The sequence below is a fragment of the Bidens hawaiensis genome, unplaced genomic scaffold, assembly GCF_021521415.1.
Source record: "Bidens hawaiensis isolate Kalapana, Puna unplaced genomic scaffold, B.hawaiensis_p1.1 tig00038078_1, whole genome shotgun sequence".
Classification (NCBI taxonomy): domain Eukaryota; kingdom Viridiplantae; phylum Streptophyta; class Magnoliopsida; order Asterales; family Asteraceae; genus Bidens; species Bidens hawaiensis.
The window spans coordinates 88,279-102,991 of record NW_027496669.1 but is presented as its reverse complement, the minus strand read 5'-3'; positions in this window follow the sequence as shown (position 1 = coordinate 102,991).

Here is a 14,713-nt window from a genome sequence, read left to right as displayed (position 1 = left end):
AATGATAAAGGTATAGTGCAAAATAGACTTGTGAATAAGTAGGTATGCCCTACAACCCAGAATTATACTAAGACTAGTTCTGGTGTGAAAACATGAACCGCATAAGGGGTCCTTCCCGAAATGTGGAAAATATGGTTATCGGCAGGAAGAAGAATGTCAAGTGATAGTAGGCCACTCCGAACCCAACAGCTTCAATAACAATCCATCCAAAGAAATCAAATTATGCCAAACAGTTGTACTTGCTATGAATGTGGCAGTACATAACGTTTCAAGAGAATTGCCCAAAGTTGAACCAAGGTGTCGTTGGAAGATGAACCTCATGACAAGCATCAACCTCTGATCAAGCAAGGAGCCGTGCTTTTGTGAGTAATTCGAATAAAGCACGTCATGATCCAAAGGTGGTATTAAGTATGTTGTAGTTTTAAATCAATAGGCTTCAGCGATATTTTTACGGTCGTCGATAGAAGTTAGTTCCTGTTAACCTCCTACCCTTTGGAAAGATACCGATTAGTGAAACTATAGAACCCTATACTGTAGAATCGCTAACGGTAAATCTCTAATGGTTAACTAAATTGTTCGGAATTGTCCTATTATTCTGAACGATTAACCTTTCCTTATTGACCTACGACCAGTAAAGTAAAGAAGTTTTAATGTAATAGTTAGCATGGATTGGCTAACTCAACATGAAGCTGAAATCAAATATGAAAAAAAGATGACTAGAAGCTCTCTTTCGGGCGATGAAGCGATTAGATACAAAGAAAAGTGTACGGCATTATGTTACCACTCTAATCTCGTCTTGAGATGTTATAATATTTACGACAAGAAGACGTGGTGTATTTAACAAACGCGATTGCCAAAGTATTTAAAAGAAAACATATAGAAGATATCCCGATGGTACACGAATTTCCACAAGTTTTCCCAGAAGAACTTCCTGCATTACCGCCAACCCGACAGGTCGAATTCAGAATCGATTTAATGCCTCAAGCTGGTCCTGTTGCTAAAGCACCCTACCGACTTGCACCGTTCGAGATGCAAGAATTATCCAATCAGTTGCAAGAATTATTGGATAAGGTTTTATACGACCTAGTTAGTCACTATGGGGTGCACCAGTGTTATGTGGGAAATGAAGGACGGATGTGTTAGGATATGCATTGATTAGGGGGAAATGAATAAAGTGACGATCAAGAATAGGTATTCACTTCTTCGAAGTAAATGATCTGTTTAACCAACTGCAAGGGGGCGATTTATTTTTAGAAAATTGATCTTAGATATAGTTATCACCAAATGAAAAATCCAAGAGGAGGACGTTGCAACAACCGCGTTTCGGACTCGTTACGGCCATTATGAATTCTTATTCATGCCGTTCGGGCTAACAAATGCGCAGGCAGTGTTCATGGAACTCATGAACCGAGTCTGTAAATTTTATTTTGACAAATTTGTCATAGCATTCATTGATGATATTTTGATATATTTGCAACGTAAGGAAGAGCACGACGACGGTTAAGGAAAATTGTGGAAGTGTTAAAGCAAGAGGAGTTGTACGCGAAGTTTTCGAAATGTGGTTTTGAATACAGAAAGCATAATCCCTTGGTCATGTTGTAAAGCAACAAGGACTTCACATAGATCCAAATAAGATAGAAACCATTAAAATTGGCAGTCACCCAAGGCGACAAAGGAAATGCGCCAATTTTTAGGACTAGCCGGAGACTATCAGCGGTTTATTGAAGAATTTTTAGCATTACCCAACTCATAATCCTTTGTACGACGCAAATGTACAAATTTTATAGATGATAAGAGATCGCAGTCTCATATTCAACGAAGATGGGTCGAGTTGTTAAGCGATTATGACTGTGACATCCGTTATCACCCCGGCAAGGCTAACGTTGTAGCCGATACCTTGAGTAAGAAAGATCGGGTTAAGCCATTGCGAGTGCGAGCGCTGGGGATGATAGTCCAGTCGAACCTTTGTGACCTGATTCGAGTCGCTCAACGTGAGGCGTTGAAAGAGGAACAATTGGAAAAGGAGGAACTTTACGGCAATGAGAAGAATTTCGAACAGCGCGTGGATGAAATTCTCTACTTCCAAAAACCGGGTGTGGTTCCCGACCCTCCATGACCTTCGTGAATTAATCATGAACGAAGCGCATAGATCGAAATATTCCATACATCCGGGATCGGATTAGACTATTGATGATACGAATATCTGAAAGAATTTTATTATTGGCCGAGTTTGGAGAAAGATATGGTTACGTATGTTGGTGAACATTTAAGTTATGCAAGAGATAAGGCTGCATACCGAAAACCCTAGGGAACGCCACAACGACAGAAAATTCGCCAATGATAGTGGGAATAAATGACAATGGAATTCGGGACGCAAATTCCCAAGATATATCAAAGGCATGATGTAAATTGGGTATTCGCGGATCGATTAACCAGTCCTCGCATTTCATCCCAATCCATGACGATTACCACAATGAATTCTCGCCCAAATTCCTGATGGTGAAATGGTGTCTCGTCGTGGAGTACCATTTTCAATTATCTCGGATCGAAATAGTCATCCTACTTCCATTATTGGAAGGCGGGGAAGGAAGCATCGAGAGCTTGAAGCTTTCTATGGGTGAAGTAATTATCACCAATTTGTTAAATTGAAAATGGGCGTCAATCAAGCCATAAGATTTGAATTGATTCGAGAAACAACCAATCGGATTTATAATATTTAAGATAAGTTGAAAGTAGCGCGAGATTGGCAAAGGATTTATGCCAACATTCAAAGGAAACCATTGTCACTGGAAAGAGGTGACAAGGCATTTTTAAGGCATCACCTTCGAGAGGTGATATGAGGTTTGGTAAAACCGAAAATAGCTCCTTAATATATTGGACTTCATGAGACTATCTCCATGATTGGTCATTTAGTTATCGATTAAAGTACTCCAGGGGCTAAGTACTATACATGATGTTTTGCCATATATACGGATTGAAAAGTACCTAAGCAATGAGGCAACGAAAGTACTAGTAATGGAGATACTCATAGAAGACATGCTTGTTATCATAAATAATTTCGTAGAGATAGTAGACGGGAAAACTAAACAGTTTGGACACACCAAGCTTTATTGATTAAGAATAAGTGGAATTCGCAGCGAGGACCAGATTATACCTGGTAACGCGAGGGTGAATTCTGAAGGGAAAACCCCCACCTTTCTCTCGGAAGGGGATAGTGGGCGTGTAAAATTTAGAGGACGAAATTTCTTAACGGGGGGAGAATGTAACGATTCCGACGAAACCCGGTATACCCTAACCAATAGACAATAGTTACGTATATTTAATGTCGGGTACATGAATTACCATAATAATTATACGAGAATACATGGTTCACTGTATTGATTGTACGTGAATATATAATTCATCGTATTGAATATGCGATTAATCGATTGATAGTTATTGAAATCCGAACGAATCGAGGGTTCAATTATAGACGATATCTATAACATTTAGTGATTTTACGAAGCATTAATGCTTCGGGATAAGTAAAGTACGGCACAGAAAAAGAATTTCGATTTAATGGTACGTCGGTACATTAAACGAAACCTTCAATACCAAACCGAGCAAGAGACGATCGATCAAGCCGAAAAAGATGCGCGATAATTAATAATATGATGTTTTAAGTTAATAAAAGTCATGGTTTAAGTTTTTAAAGTTTTAAATCGGTTTTATATAAATTTCATTTTTAAGCCGAAAAACGACCGTTTTAGCCTCGTTTTAAGCCGAATTAGACATTTAACCGAAAAATGAACTGAACCAGATTATCCAAAACATTATCCGGATTACGGGAATCCAATTGTGTGGCTAGGAATAGAAAAGTGGGTCCCACCCCACCCTCCATGTATTCCGATTGGACTCAAGAGTCCCATTTCACTTATTATTTTCTTTTTTTCTCATCAAAACTCCCAACATTCATCAACCCCTTCAACATTATGATCTAAAAACCCGAGAGTGTAGCAAGAAAAACACGGTAAGGATCGAGTTATTTACGTTTTCATCTTCGTTTCTTGAATTTAATTGCAAGAAAATGAGGTTTCAAAGATGAAAACCGATTCTTGCATGATCAAGTGATGTATACGGGTTATACAAGGGATCTTGGTCCAAGAAAGGAGTTAAACGAATCAAAAACGAATTTTTACAGTTAAATATTTGTTTTTGAATCATAACCGAAACTATAGTGTAAGAGGCTTGATCGTGAGTGTAACTTGCTTGGTATTGTGGTATGTTGGTTGTAGGTTCTGTATTTAGTGGTAGATTAGGCGGAAAAACGAGTTTGTAGCTTGTAGTGGCGGAAAACGAAAGGTATATTCGGTTTATGTTCGGTTTTGGAGTTTTTGGACAGATTGTTGATGGTTTAGAGTTAGGTCATGAAATTTTACAGGGATGATCTACACATGAAAATATGAGTTCTGTGAATTTGTGGTAATTTTTGGGCAAAGGATGAATATTTGGTGAATTTAATGCTCGGTTTTGGATAAAAATGGTGAAAAATAGTTAAATATCATGAAAAATTCTGGAAAATTGCAAATAAGATTTTTATAACATTTATAAGTCATACACAAAATTTTAGGTCAGTTGGAGAAGTCTAAGTAGGCTTTCCGGTTAAACGAGTTCTAGGGTTTTCTAGCTCGGTTTTAGTGAAAATGGCATGAAAAAGAAGATTTTGGTTCTGGAAAAATTACAGGGGACTATGTGGATGGCAGGGGACATCCAGAAAAAATTTTGGATTTTTCTAAGGTCGTTTGGTATTTACGACATATTTAGTGTTTAAATGGTGTTTAAAAATAGATAAATAAATTTTAAATATAAAAATTAATTCTGGAAATATTTTTATTAATTTCCCCACTGTCAAAATGTTATTTGTGCAAAATCTCAAGATCTGAGGATGAACGGATATTTATTTGGAATAAAAGTGAACTTTTATAATTTAAAACGCGTAAACCGGTAAAGTTCGCCTAAGCGAGCCGACTGGTGTATAAAAACCCTAAAAAATGAACTATTTTCATATAATTGAGTTAAACAAGTAAAAGTAAATCATCCGAAAATAATTCGGATGATTTGAGTAATTTTTGTCCGATTTAACAGTTTCCGGTACGCTAAAGACGGAAACGGGTCCCGCGGCCAATCGGGGCGTCTAAACCGAGCTCTAATTTCACAACTTTAATTAAATTATCAGTCAACCACCACTTTCGGGTCGTGTGCGACCAAACTCATTTTTGAAACGAAAAAACGGATAACCGTGCTAGGCACGCAAAACAAGAAAAACGACTAATAGTAATTGTGACCATGGAACTCTAAACGATATCACAATCTGAGTCCGGAGAGGTGTTTCTGGTTTAACATTGCCCCCGGAACGGGTACAGTACTGGGTTAACAGTGCCCCCAGATGTACCTGTTGATATGGTTAAAGTTATATTAATAATGAGTGTATATTAACGATCGTAGGGATCATATTACAGATTGGACGTGTTAACTGATAATGATTGTTGTTACCTGCTTGCATGTGTTAAGGTGAGTTTCACGAGCCCCTTTTTCTGAATTGTTTTTAAATATTTTCCCGGGGCGGAAAGCATGTTACTATTGAAATGTTTAAGTTCATGTAACGATTCCGACGAAACCAGGTATACCCTAACCGGTAGACGTTAGTTACGTCATATGTAATGTCGGGTACATGAGTTACCATGGTAATTATACGAGAAAACATGGTTCATTGTATTGATTTTACGTGAATATATAATTCACCGTATTGAATATGCGATCAAACGATCGATAGTTATTGAAACCCGAATGAATCGAGGGTTCAATTATAGACGAGATATATGATATTTAGTGATGTTACGAAGTATTAAAGCTTCGGGATAAGTGGATTAAAGCACAGAAAAAGGATTTCGATTTAATAGTACGTCGGTACGTTAAACGAAACCTTTAATACAAAACCGAGCAAGAGACGATCGATCAAGCCGAAAAAGATGCACAATTATTAATACTATGATGTTTTAAGTTAATAAATGTCATGGTTTAAGTTTTAAATCGGTTTTATATATATTTCATTTTTTTTAAGCCGAAAAACGACCGTTTTAGCTTCGTTTTAAGCCGAATTAAACGTTTAACCGAAAAACGAACTGAACCAGATTATCCAAAACATTATCCGGATTACGAGAATCCAAATATGTGGCTTAAAATGAAGTTGTGGGTCCCACCCCACCCATCCAAAATTCCGATCGGACCATTAAGTCCACAATCCCATTTTTATTTTCTTTTTCTCATCATCCATTCAACAATCCTTCATCTCTCTCAACTTTAACATCCAAAAATCCGGAAATTGAGCAAGAAAACCGAGGTAAAAATCGTGTTATATACGTGTTCATCTTTGTTTCTTGAGTTTGTTTGCAAGAAAATGAGGTTTCAAAGATGAAAACCGATTCTTGCATGATCAAGTGATGTATACGGGTTATACAAGGGATCTTGGTCCAAGAAAGAAGTTAAACGAACCAAAAACGAATTTTTACGGTTTAAATCTTTGTTTTTGAATCATAACCGAAACCATGAAAGAAATGGCTTGATCGTGAGTGTAACTTGCTTGGTATTGTGGTATGTTGTTTGTAGGCTCTGTGTTTAGTGGTAGATAAGGCGGAAAGACGAGTTTGTAGCTTGTAGTGGCGGAAAACGAAAGGTATATTCGGTTTATGTCGGTGTATGTGTTTTTGGACAGATTGTTGGTCGTTTAGAGTTAGGTCATGAAACTTTACAGAGGTGTTAAACACATGAAAATATGAGTTCTGTGAATTTTTGGTAATTTTTGGATAAAGGATGAATATTTGGTGAATTTAATGCTCGGTTTTGGCCAAAAACGGTGAAAAATAGTTAAATATCATGAAAAATTCTGGAAAATTGCAGATAAGCTTTTTATATCATGTATAAGTCACACACAAAATTTGAGTTCATTTGGAGAAGTCTAAGTAGGCTTTTCGGTTAAACGAGTTCTAGGGTGTTCTAGCTCGGTTTTAGTAAAAATGGCATGTAAAAGAAGATTTTGGTTCTGGAAAAATTACAGGGGACTATGTGGATGGCAGGGGACATCCAGGAAAAATTTGGGATTTTTCTAAGGTCGTTTGGTATTTACGACATATTTAGTGTTTAAATGGTGTTTAAAAATAGATAAATAAATTTTAAATATAAGAATTTATTTTGGAAATATTTTTATAAAATTCCCCACTGTTAAAAAGTGATTTGTGCAAAATTTCAAGATCCGAGAGTAAACGGATAATTATTTGTGCTAATTATCAAACTTTTAAAGTTAAAACGCGTAAACCGGTGAAGTTCGCTTAAGCGAGCTGACTGGTGTATAAAAACCCTAAAAATGAACTATTTTCATATAAAGGAGTTAAACAAGTAAAAATAAATCATCGGAAAATAATTCGGATGATTTGAGTAATTTTAACATATTTTAACAGTTTCCGGTACGCCAAAGACGGAAACGGGTCCCGCGGCCAATCGGGACGTCTAAGCCGAGCTATAATTTCACATTTTTAATGAAATTATCAGTCAACCACTATTTCGGGTTGTGTGTGACCAAACTCATTTTTGAAACATAAAAACGGATAACCGTGCTAGACACGCAAAACGAGAAAAACGACTAATAGTAGTTGTGACCTTGGAACTCTAAACGACATCACAATCTGAGTCCGGAGAAGTGTTTCTGGGTTAACCTTGCCCCCAGAACGGGTACAGTGCTGGGTTAACAGTGCCCCCAGATGTACCGATTGATAAGGTTAAAGATTATATAAACAATAATTGTATAATAACGATCGTAGGGATCATATTACAGATTGGACGTGTTAATTGATAGTGATTGTTGTTACCTGCTTGCATGTGCTAAGGTGAGTTTCACGAGCCCCTTTTTCTGAATTGTTTCAAATGTTTTCACGGGGCGGAAGCATGTTACTACTGAAATATTTAAGTACATACTGAACGCATGGATTTGCGTGGATTTTACTGAACGCACGGATTTGCGTGGATTTATATATATTGTTTATTGTACGGGAATCGTATGGAAATGTACTAAGATGGTAATTGTCTGAGTTGTTAACATTGTAAGGTCCCGCAACAGTGTTCTGGGTTAACAGTGTCCCCAGAGGTTATTGGAAGTGTTCTGGGTTAACAGTGTCCCCAGAGGTTATTGGAAGTGTTCTGGGTTAACAGAGGTTTCACTTTAGGGCTCAGCATAATTACATCGATAATATTATATTTTGATATTGATATATCATGGCTTACTCGAATTGTGAAACTCACCAACTATTCGTAGTTGACCCGTTTTCTCACATGCTTTTCAGGTACAACTAAGATAAGGTGATTGCTTACGTGCTAAGTGCTTGATATGTGTAAGATTTGCGTGCGGAATGTTAGGATTCATTATAACAAATAGATTTATGTATCGTATGGTATGATGTGTGTATCACCTAGACGGTAATGAAATACGAGATAATGTAATTTTGAAGTATATTAATGCATTCAGTTTACTTTATAAACAATGTGGTTGCTATCAGAGGTGTCTGTCGCATCCCGATTACGTTTCCGCTGCGGTTGCGGGGTGTTACAGTACATACTGAACGCATGGATTTGCGTGTATTTATAAATATTTGATTGTACGGGAATCGTACGGAACGGGTACAGTACTGGGTTAACAGTGTCCCCAGATGTCCCTAGAAGTGTTTCTGGGTTAACATTGCCCCCGGAATGGGTACAGTACTGGGTTAACAGTGTCCCCAGATGTCCCTAGAAGTGATTCTGGGTTAACATTGCCCCCGGAATGGGTATGGTACTGGGTTAACAGTGTCCCAGATAATATTATATTATGATATTGATTTATCAAGGTTTACTCAAATTGTGAAACTCACCAACTATTCATAGTTGACCCGTTTTCTCACATGCTTTTCAGGTACAATTAAGATGAAGTGATTGCTTACGTGCTAAGTGCTTGATGTGTGTAAGATTTGCGTGCAGGATGTTATGATACGTTAGATTAAATAGAATTATGTATCGTATTGTATGATGTGTGTATCACCTAGACGGTAATGAAATATGAGATAATGTAATTTGAAGCATATTAATGTATTCAGTTTTCTTTATAAACAATGTGGTTGATATCAGAGGTGTCTGTTGCATCCCGTTTACGTTTCCGCTGCGGTTACGGGGTGTTACATGTATGTATGTATGTATGTATGTATGTATGTATGTGTGTGTGTGTGTTTGTATGCATGTATGTATGTATATATGTATGCACGTATGTATGTATGTATGTATGTATGTATGTATGTATGTATGTATGTATGTATGTATGTGTGTATGCACGTATTTATGTAAGTATGTATGTATGTGTGTGTTTATGTGTGTGTGTGCATGTATGTATGTATGTATGTATGTATGTATGAATGTATGTATGTATATGTGTGTGTGTGCATGTATGTATATATGTATGTTTGTATGTATGTATGTGTGTATGTATGTATGTATGTACGTATGTATGTGTGTATGTATGTATGTATGTATGTATGTATGTATGTGTGTATGTGTGTATGTATGTATGTATGCGTATATGTATGTGTGTATGTATATATGTATGTATGTGTGTATGTATGTATGTGTGTATGTATGCATGTGTGTATTTATGTATGTGTGTATGTATGTATGTGTGTACGTACGTACGTGTGTATGTATGTATGTGTGTATATATGTATGTATGTATGTGTGTGTGTGTGTGTGCATGTATGTATGTATGTATGTTTGTATGTATGCATGTATGTATGTATGCATGTATGTATGTATGTATGTGTGTATGTATGTATGCACGTATGTATGTATGTATGTATGTATGTATGTATGTATGTAAGTGTGTATGTATGTATGTGTGTATGTATGTATGTATGTGTGTGTGTGTGTGTGTTTGTATGCATGTATGTATGTATGTATGCATGTATGTATGTATTTATGTATGTACGTATGTATGTATGTGTGTGTGTGTGTGCATGTATGTATGTATGTGTAACACCCCGAAACCGCAGCGGAAACGTAAACGGGATGCAACAGACACCTCTGATATCAACCACATTGTTTATAAAGAAAGCTGAATGCAATAATATACTTCAAAATTACATTATCTCGTATTTCATTACCGTCTAGGTGATACACACATCATACAATACGATACATAATTCTATTTATTATAATGCATCCTAACATCCCGCACGCAAATCTTACACACATCAAGCACTTAGCACGTAAGCAATTACTTCATATTAATTGTACCTGAAAAGCATGTGAGAATACGGGTCAACTACGAATAGTTGGTGAGTTTCACAATTTGAGTAAACCTTGATAAATCAATATCATAATATAATATTATCTGGGGACACTGTTAACCCAGTACTGTACCAATTCCGGGGGCAATGTTAACCCAGAAACACTTCTAGGGACATCTGGGGACACCGTTAACCCAGTACTGTACCCATTCGGGGGCAACGTTAACCCAGAAACACTTTTAAGGACATCTGGGGACACTGTTAACCCAGTACTGTACCCATCCCGTACGATTCCTGTACAATCATATATTTATAAACACACGCAAATCCATGCGTTCAGTATGTACTTAAACATTTCAATAGTAACATGTTTCCGCCCCGGGAAAATATTTAAAAACAATTCAGAAAAAGGGGCTCGTGAAACTCACTTTAGCACATGCAAGCAGGTAACAACAATCATTATCAGTTAACACGTCCAATCTGTAATATGATCCCTACGATTGTTACTATACACTCATTATTAATATAACTTTAACCAAGTTAACCGGTACATCTGGGGACACTGTTAACCTAGCACTGTACCCGTTCTGGGGGCAAGGTTAACCCAGAAACACTTGTAACGATTCCGACGAAACCCGGTATACCCTAACCGGTAGACAATAGTTACGTCATATTTAATGTCGGGTACATGAGTTACCATAGTAACTATACGAGAATACAGGGTTCACTGTATTAATTGTGCGTGAATAAATAATTTATCGTATTGAATATGCGATTAATCGATTGATGGTTATTGAAACCCGAACGAATCGAGGGTTCAATTATAGACGAGATATATGATATTTAGTGATTTTACGAAGCATTAATGCTTCGGGATAAGTAAAGTACGGCACAGAAAAAGAATTTCGATTTAATGGTACGACGGTACATTAAACGAAACCTTTAATACCAAACCAAGCAAGAGACAATCGATCAAGCCGAAAAAAATGCGAAATTATTAATAATATGATGTTTTAAGTTAACGAAAGTCATGGTTTGAGTTTTTAAAGTTCTTAAGTCGGTTTTATATAAATTTCATTTTTTAGCCGAAAAACGACCGTTTTAGCCTCGTTTTAAGCCGAATTAAACATTTAACCGAAAAACGAACTGAACCAGATTATCCAAAACATTATCCGGATTACGAGAATCCAAACATGTGGCCTAAATTGAAGAGGTGGGTCCCACCCCACCCCTCCAAGAGACCGATCGGACCACCACCCCCAAAAACCCATTTCATTTTTCTTTTTTCACACAAACTCATCCAACAATCTCCAATCCTCTCAAGATCATGATCCAAAACCGAAAGTTTTTAGCAAGAAAACAAGGTAAATAAGCGAGTTGATCACGTTTCCATCTTCGTTTCTTGAGTTTATTTGCAAGAAAATGAGGTTCAAAGATGAAAACCGATTCTTGCATGATCAAGTGATGTATACGGGTTATACAAGGGATCTTGGTCCAAGAAAGGGGTTAAACGAACCAAGAACGAATTTTTACGGTTTAAATCTTTGTTTTTGTATCATAACCGTAACCATGAAAGAAATGGCTTGATCGTGAGTGTGACTTGCTTGGTATTGTGGTATGTTGTTTGTAGGCTCTGTATTTAGTGGTAGATAAGGTGGAAAGACGAGTTTGTAGCTCGTAGTGGCGGAAAACGAAAGGTATATTCGGTTATGTTCGGTTTTGGGAAATTTGGACAGATTGTTGATGCTTTAGAGTTAGGTCATGAAATTCTACAGAGGTGTTAAACACATGAAAATATGAGTTCTGTGAATTTTTGGTAATTTTTGGATAAAGGATGAATATTTGGTGAATTTAATGCTCGGTTTTGGCCAAAAATGATGAAAAATAGTTAAATATCATGAAAAATTCTGGAAATTGCAGATAAGCTTTTCATATCATGTATAAGTCACACACAAAATTTGAGGTCCGTTGGAGAAGTCTAAGTAGGCTTTTCGGTTAAACGAGTTCTAGGGATTTCTTGCTCGGTTTTAGTAAAAAGGGGATGTAAAAGAAGATTTTGGTTCTGGAAAAATTACAGGGGACTATGTGGATGGCAGGGGACATCCAGGAAAAATTTGGGATTTTTCTAAGATCGTTTGGTATTTACGACATATTTAGTGTTTAAATGGTGTGTAAAAATAGATAAATAAATTTTAAATATAGAAATTAATTCTGGAAATATTTTTATAAAATTCCCCACTGTCAAAAAGTGATTTGTACAAAATTTCAAGATCCGAGAATAAACGGATAATTATTTGTGCAAAAACGAACTTTTAAAGCTTAAAACGAGTAAACCGGTAAAGCTCGCTTAAACGAGCTGACTGGTGTATAAAACCCTAAAAATGGACTAGTTTCATATAAATGAGTTAAACAAGTAAAAATGAATCATCCGAAAATAATTCGGATGATTTGAGTAATTTTAACCTATTTTAACAGTTTCCGGTACGCCAAAGACGGAAACGGGTCCCGCGGCCAATCGGGACGTCTAAACCGAGCTATAATTTCACATCTTTAATTAAATTATCTGTCAACCACTATTTTCGGGTCGTGTGTGACCAAACTCATTTTTGAAACATAAAAACAGATAACCGTGCTAGGCACGCAAAACGAGAAAAACGACTAATAGTAGTTGTGACCATTGAACTCTAAACGACATCACAATCTGAGTCCGGAGAAGTGTTTCTGGGATAACCTTGCCCCCAGAACGGATACAGTGCTGGGTTAACAGTGCCCCCAGATGTACCGGTTAACTTGGCTAAAGTTATATTAATAATGAGTGTATAGTAACGATCGTAGGGATCATATTACAGATTGGACGTGCTAATTGATAATGATTGTTGTTACCTGTTTGCATGTGCTAAGGTGAGTTTCACGAGCCCCTTTTTCTGAATTGTTTTCAAATATTTTCCCGGGGCGGAAAGCATGTTACTATTGAAATGTTTAAATACATACTGAACGCATGGATTTGCGTGTATTTATATAATGTTTATTGTACGGGAATCGTACGGAATGGGTACAGGGACTGGGTTAACAGTGTCCCCAGATGTCTTTGGAAGTGTTTTCGGGTTAACATTGCCCCCGGAGTGAGTACAGTACTGGGTTAACAATGTCCCCAGGGGTCCCTAGAAGTGTTTCCGGGTTAACATTGTGTAACGATTCCGGCAAATTCAGGTATACCCTAGCCGGAATATACTATTTACGTGTTATTCAATACTTAATATATGAATTATAATGTGTTTATACGAGTATATAAGATTCACAGTACGAATTATACTCGAATATACAGCTAGTCGTATTGAAATTACGATTAATCGATGAACGATTATTGAAACCCGAACGAATCAGGGATTACATTATAGACGAAATATATAATGTTTAGTGATGTGTACGAAGTATTAAGGCTTCGGGATAAGTGAATTATAGCACAGAAAAAGGATTTCGATTTATTAGTACGTAGGTACGTTAAACGAAACCTTTAACATCAAACCAAGCAAGAGACGATCGATCAAGCCGAAAAAGATGCACAATGACCGACAATATGATGTGTTGAGTCAATAAATGTCATGGTTTAAGTTTTTAAAGATTTTAAATCGGTTTTATATAAATTTTATTTTTAAGCCGAAAAACGACCGTTTTAGCCTCGTTTTAAGCCGAATTAAGTGTTTAACCGAAAAATGAACTGAACCAGATTATCCACAACATTATCCGGATTACACAATCCAAATGTGTGGCCATGGTTTGAGACGTGGGCCCCCCCCACACATACATGGACCGATCGGTCCAAGGGTACACACACACACACTTCATTTTCTTTTTTTTTACATTCCAACTCTCCAAATCCTCTCAACCCTTTACACATTCAACCAAAACCTTTGATTTTTAAGAAGATCCACAAGGTATAAACATGTTATTATGGTTTGATCTTGCTTTTTAATTCCAAAATCATGAGCAAATGAGGTTTCAAGTGAAAAATGGGTGAAAACCCGAGATGAAACCGATTCTTGCATGATCAAGTGATGTATACAAGATATACAAGGGATCTTGGTCCAAGAAAAGAGTTAAAAGAGTCAAAAACGAATTTTTACGGTTAAAATCTTTGTTTTGATGTCTTAACCGAAACCATGAATGAAATGGCTTGATTGTGGGTATAACTTGCTTGGTGTGGTGTTATTGTGCTTGTAGGTGTTATATCTAGTTGCTAGCAAAGGCTAGAAAGCAAGATCTTTGCGATCTAAAGCTAGAAACACAAGGTAGTTCGGTTTTTCGTATGATTTGTAAGATTTGGACAGATTGTGGTAGACTTAGAGTTGAGTCATGAAATTTCACAGAGATGATCT